Source organism: Echinops telfairi, unplaced genomic scaffold (assembly GCF_000313985.2).
Source record: "Echinops telfairi isolate 266 unplaced genomic scaffold, ASM31398v2 ScPeMD7_4;HRSCAF=17, whole genome shotgun sequence".
Taxonomy (NCBI): Eukaryota; Metazoa; Chordata; class Mammalia; order Afrosoricida; family Tenrecidae; genus Echinops; species Echinops telfairi.
Window position 1 is genome coordinate 6,886,304 of NW_022103900.1, and position 6,621 is coordinate 6,892,924.

General features: G+C 39.0%; 1 protein-coding gene across 3 annotated transcripts in view; it reads right to left on the reverse strand.

The window, feature by feature from the left end:
• B3GALT1 (beta-1,3-galactosyltransferase 1) overlaps positions 1 to 6,621 on the reverse strand; it is a 490,113-nt gene that overhangs the window by 286,581 nt on the left and 196,911 nt on the right. For 2 of the 3 annotated variants that reach the window (XR_006680911.1, XM_045299055.1), the window contains one exon: positions 4,619 to 4,680. The gene's annotated coding sequence lies outside the window, so the exon portion shown is untranslated. Of the gene's footprint in view, positions 1 to 4,618; positions 4,681 to 4,818; positions 4,903 to 6,621 lie in introns of those variants that run through there. The other variant, XM_045299059.1, reaches the window with a different exon arrangement.

Sequence of the window (6,621 nt, forward strand, 5' to 3'; positions counted from 1 at the left end):
TCTGGCTAGTCTCCAATGCCTTCCAATTACAAATCAATGTCATACTTAAGCACTATCTATTTTGGTCTCTGTCTCTCTCTCACTCACACTCACGTGCATTTATGTTTGGGCTCTGGTGGTACAACAAGTATGCCCATTGCCAATTTCAAGGTTGTCAGTTTGAATCCGCCAGTGGTTCTTTGGGAAAAAGACCTGGGAATCTGTTCAGGTTGAGGTTACAACCCTGGAGACCGTGTGGGAGAATTCTATCCTATCTCATGAGGTCACTCTGAGTCAGAATTGCCTTTCTAGGATCCCAAACAACACACAAACCAATGACAGTTTCTAAAGAGAAGCAACATCACAAGAGAAAGCAAACAATTGTACTCTGTTTTCCCCAGTAAAATTTCACTATGTGAAATACTGAGAGTACGTTTCCCATCTGGAATCTCTGAACAATTTACCTTTCTAGAAAAAGTAGATGTTAAGGGTATGATATTTTTGACACATAAGATATATTTTCTCATCTCACTGTCGACTTTTTATTAAGACAATGTCTTAATGCTACTTATTTATATTTCTATTTAGACTTATTTTCAAGCAGTCATCTTTCTTATGACCTCAGCTTTATTTAATCTTGACAGACGGAAGCAAAAAATAAAATACGATTATGAAAATAAAGGTTTTTATTTTAAAAGCAAAAATGACCAAATATACTATATGAAGGAAGAGTGAACCTGAAAATACCTGTTACAAGAGATTGAATCAGTAATAAAACTTTGCCCACAATGACAAGGGCGCTCACTGGTAAATTCCACTGAACATTTGAAGAAGAATCCTTCCTAAAGTCATCCAGGAAACAGAAGCGGGGTGAACACATACTCCTTTATTGTATGGGGTCGGTACTATCCTAACACCTAAACCAAATAAAGACATCACAAGAATAGGAAACAGTGGACCATCATCCCTGATGAATACAGGCGCAAAATCATCAACCAGAAACCCGCATCTCGCACCACACTCAGAGAATCACACATCACAACCAAGTGAGACTAACCCCCCAAATAGCAATGCATCAATATCAGTTCATTAATTATATCAAATGTACCACATTAGCACAAGATGTTAATAGTAGGGGAAATGTAGTGCAGGAGGGAAAAGGGATGTATAGGAACTATCTGTAGTTTTCTGCAAGCCTGACCCTGCTCTAAAAAATATACTATAAAAATGGGCAAAACATTTGAAAGAACACTTAAGCAAGGAAGATACACAGATGCCGAATAAGCACAAGAAAAAATAATTATTCAGTCATTAAGGAAAATCAAATGAAAACCATAATGAGTTATAACTTAACATTCTAGAAGAGAGCTATTGTAATCATAATAACGGAAAATAACAAGTGTTGAAAGGATGTAAAAAAATTGGAATTTTTGTACATTTCTAGTGTAGTGCAAAATGGTGTCATTGACATAGGCACAGCTAAACAGTTCCTTGAAAAGTTAAGCATTGATTTATTATAACCAAGAAAATCTACTCCGATATTTATCGACCCCAAAGAACCTATAAGAATTGTTCAAACGAAAACATGTATATTCATAGCACACTGACAGCAGCCTATTAACAAGTCAGAGGTAGAAACAACCCAAACGTTCAGCAAATGACGAAGGGGTAAGGAAAATGTTGTAAAGTTGTACAACGGGATATCATCCATGTAGTAACAGCAATGTGACAACAGGGATCAAACCTGGAAACGCTCTGTGCCGTGGAAGCAGCCAGAATAAAAATGTCACATATGGCATGATGATATCTTTATGAAACAAACAACGGCAAAAACAACACAACACGAAGTCACTGCCATCCAGTCGACTCTGACTCATGGCGACTCTACCGAAAAGCAGCACCCTCCTGTAAAGCTTTACAGAAGTAGAGGACTCCTCTTTCTCCTGGTGCTTTTGAACTGCTGACCTTGTGGTTAGCAGCCTAATGCATAACCCACTGTGCCACAGGGCCAGGAGAAGAGATTAATAGGGCCTAGGGAGATAATGAGAATTGACTGCTTAATGGGCTTACGTTTCCTTCTGGTGTAATCAAAAAATAATTACATAGAGCTGATGATTGTACAATATTCTGACGGTACTAAATGCTGATGAATTGTACAATTTAAAATAATTATTACATTATAGGACATTGACTTCAAATTAACAGAGAAAAAAAAAGTTAAATGAAATTCTATGTTACTATGGGGCTTCAAAAGGTTCAAATAAAAAAGAAAATTTTATTATCTTTTGATTACATTCTTCCATGAACTTTTTGAAGCCCACCTGTACATCTGTTTCTCATGAGTTAGATTCAGTGTGAATGTTGGGTCTTTTATCTTTGGAATATTGACTTACAAAAGAAATCAAAATGCAAAAAAGAGGACAAAGAAGAGCTCTGTTGATAGGCATAAGAATCTGTCTGCAGGCCCAGTGAGCACATCAACATATATTGTAGCTCATATTATTTTCCCAGCATGGTGGTATACTATTAGAGAAGTTGACAGACTATAAAACAGATCTTATCTCTTACAAATTTTGTAGTATAGCTAAAGTGTTGACCATGTGCACAAAATTTTTTTCTAAACAACAGACAGGAACCAATGACAATTGACGTTCCCTAGGAAGAGTATTTTGAGAATCTGGCTCAAGCAAGCACAGAGGTGAGGAGGAAGCAAATCCTAAGCTAGGGGCACATCCAATAATGAACAATAAGCAGATCTGGGCCAAAGCAACTTAATTGTGGGAACTGCGAGCACCCGAGCATGTCTACAGAGGCAGATGGTTGGCAGAGAATGTGGAGAAGGCAACTGAGAGTACTTATGGGGCATTTGATGGGTTAAAACAAAAGTTACTTAGAATACCACTCAATTTGAACAACGACAATAACAACCCACACACATGAAGTAGAAAATCGTTTGGTGTTAAACAGTACATAATTTTCTTTAAATACAGGAGCAATATGAGAGGTAAGGACCAGTGGGAACATTTCATATAGAAAATAGGATGTTATTCAAACTATTGCATAGAATTTGGTCGAAGATGGATGGGTAGAGACATATCTCATAAGTAAGGAAGAACATGACCAGGACAGAGGAGGGAGACTAGAGCAGACAGTGAGTAGTTTCCTAGGAGGGGTAGTTAATGTTGCATAAGAAAAGAGTGTAAGGCTCAATGTAAAGTTTGGAAACAGACAAGTCCTTTAAGGTTGGTGTGAAGCGTTTGGAATTTTGCTATCCTAAATACAGATGGGATCCAGTAGAGGCTTGTTAGCAAGACTATAATATGATTTTAAAAATGAAATCTGAGGGAACAATTTAATGGCATTCAGGATAAATTTACAATCAGGGGCTGTGTCATGACAGACAGATCCTTGGTTAGGACACTTTGGTGGTAATCCAGGAAATACAAATATCATAGGGCTAGAATGATTACACTGAGATTGACAGAAAAGATTATAATGATGGGGTAAGCTATGATAAAATAATAATAATTTATAAATTATCAAGGGTTCAGGGGGAGGGGGGAGGGGGAAGGGAGGGGGGAAATAAGGATCTGACACCAAGGGCCCAAGTGGAAAGCAGGTGTTGTGAGAATGATGAAGTCAACATATGTACTCATGTGCTAGACACAAATGATGTATGTATGGATTGCGATGAGTTGTATGAGCCCCTAATAAAATGATTATTTTTTAAAAAATACAGTGACAGATGAATTCTAACAGATGAATGGGAGTTCAACATTCTTTTACAAATGGAAGGACAGTGGATATGCTACAAACACAGAGTGAATGAGAAGAATTAGATGTGAAGAACTATGAGTTTCACTGGGCATTCTGAGTCTAAGGGCCCAGGATTTCAGAGAGACAATATCCTTCAGGCCAGTCATTTTGAAAGTAAGAAGAGAAACCACATTGACAGGCATAGATTTGAGAATTACTGACTAACCACTTGTAGCACAATTAGAGCACTTTTTCAAGGGTTTCAAAACGTCAAGTGATTTTGGTTAGATGAGTTAAATGGCATATTGAACCATTCTTTCTCAGAATGCCTCTTGTCTTTGGCATTCGTCTTTTCTGACGAGCATGACGGAGCCTTGTTGTGAGACAGAACGTGGTGCTGCTATAGAGTATTTTTACAGATAATAATCTGCTGCTTCTATACAAATTATCTCTTCCTGAGCTTACTTTCTTTCTCCTTCCCACTCAGCCTTCCTGTGCCAGGTTGGGAGAAATCCTTTTTGTAAGGTGTCAGGTGGTTTTGGGTGCTATCAGAACTATAAGGGACGTAGAGAGCAAACGCAAGTGCATATCATCTTGCTGATTTCAAGAATAATAGATGCATCCACATATGGGGGTGTGTGGGGGCTTCACTTGCCCCATCCAGCAAATTGTAGGCGGATAGCTTCAGGAGGTCCCTACCACTTCCCTTCTGATACACATACTGCCTGTGGCGGAGAAAAGTCATGCCCACTTGCAAGCTGGCTTTTCTAGCAGGTTTTTGAATCGCAATAAAGGCAGTGTTCAGTACAGGAGGCGAGGTGAGGACAGAGCGCGTTTACAGCAAATAAAACAAGCCTCATAGAATAGAAACCATGCACCTTACCCTGATGCTTTCCCAAGCAGAGACCTCTGGAACACTTCCGAAGACCCAGTGGCACAAGAGGCCTATTGGAAGATTCAAGAGGAAGGAAACAATAGTTAGACTTTTAGCAAAACATGAAATCTGTTAATACTATCCACCCTGCTTTCAAAATTCATCACCAGAAACATATTACACTTAGCAAAGCACTGATCACGGAGCACCTGAATGTGGTTTCTTTCTTGGATACAGTTGTTTTTCCCCCTTTTTGTTTCTTTTTCTCCCGCTGAGGCTGAACGAGTCCATATGCACTCTCTGTGAATGAATGGCTTCAGAAAGGCACCAATTCGTATATGCATGCTGGGCGCATTTTACCAATTATCTGATTTTCCACTGCTGTGCATACAGAGTTTAATTGGATCACGTGATGGTGGCTGAGGGTCAGAGTGGTAAACAAAGCAAAAAGCAGCAGCCAAAAACTACATTAAAAGGTAGCTTCAGCTGTGTCAGCAACCACATTGGAGGGGTAGACAAAGAGAATGCAAGGTGAGCTGGGACGACAAGGCGATACAAGGCGAAGGGAAGGAGCTTCTGCTAAAATCATTCAACGTCTTGCTCCCTTCGCTCAAGGAGAGAACTCCATTCTGATGAGGAAAACTTTAGACTGAGGAGAGTTTGGCAGAAACTGCAAGTCTTACAGAATGCCAAGAGAGCAAAGAGCCTAAAACAAAGCGGCTTTTCAATTTCTCTACCCAAACTACCTTGCTCGTTCAGACCTGCTCTCAGACCTTCCCTGGGGCTGTGGGGATGACCTGTTCTTGGCAAATTTAATTCAGTATCTCAAACCATTTATTTTCTTTTTAAAAACAAACTGATTAGCATAGAAGCCGTGAACCATACGATTCAAAATAACATGTATTTTCACCAAACTGATGGGGGTCTTTCTGTAAAATGGGGGAGTAAAACAAGACAGTCTCTAAGCTTCCTTCTGACTTTAACATGGAATGATTTCAGAAAAAGTACAACTATTCCCTAAGGAAAAAATTAAAGAAAATATCATTTTCCCACACATTCACGTCTCTATATTTCACTTATACTTGTAAAGATTTTCCTTTGTATTAAACTGACATAGACACGTACCAATGGCTACAATCTTCTCCATTGGCCCTAAATCATGCATTTTTATTTTCAGTAGCTAGGCTATACATAGCACAAGCTCCAATACTTCTCCAACTACTCATGTATTATGGAATATATTGGTTACTTAGGCCTTAGGGTAGCGATGCCTGTTATTGCTAAGTTCCAACAGTTTCCTCTACTAACTTCAGAATTTGATGGCTAAAATGATAGCTTGCCTGCATCGCCCCAATTCTCTCACCACAAAGCTCTAGATGACATTTTAGAGAAAAATCTATGCAAAACATTGCCAAGAATTATATGTTCCATTATTGTAATTCTTTTGAAAAAGTTTTAGTATTGCTAGACTAAATGTGAAAGAATTCTTGAAAAGGAATCAGTGCAGCAAGCAAATGTTACTCAATTCTGCAGGCAGGCTTTCCAGAATAGTGGTGAATGGTTGTGCCCGATTTAAAAGTCCATCCCTAAGTCCCTCCTGCCTCAATAGGAATTTTGCATGAAGATAAGAAGAGGGAAGGATTATGTGGAAGATAAAGAGAGCCCTTGGCCTAGTGCTGTACTTAGAATAAATGGGAAACATTGAGCAAAAAACCTTCTCAAGCAAACATTCAGTTACACTGAACCACCTTAGGGCAGCTTCGCTCTGAGCCTCAATGGTGCTGAAGCTTAGACAACAAACTCAATGGGCTAAAATCTGGAAAGAGGGCTCCGATTTAGAAATGGGAGAGAAAATCTATTAGATATATATTAGTCAGAATAAAAGCTGGTAAAATGTTTTTTAAGATCGACTCAATACAGTGATGAACGTATGAAGCACATCGCTGCATGGGAAGAATTGGAGGAAATCATGCTAAGTGAAGTAAGTCAGGCACAAAAGGACAAGTACAACA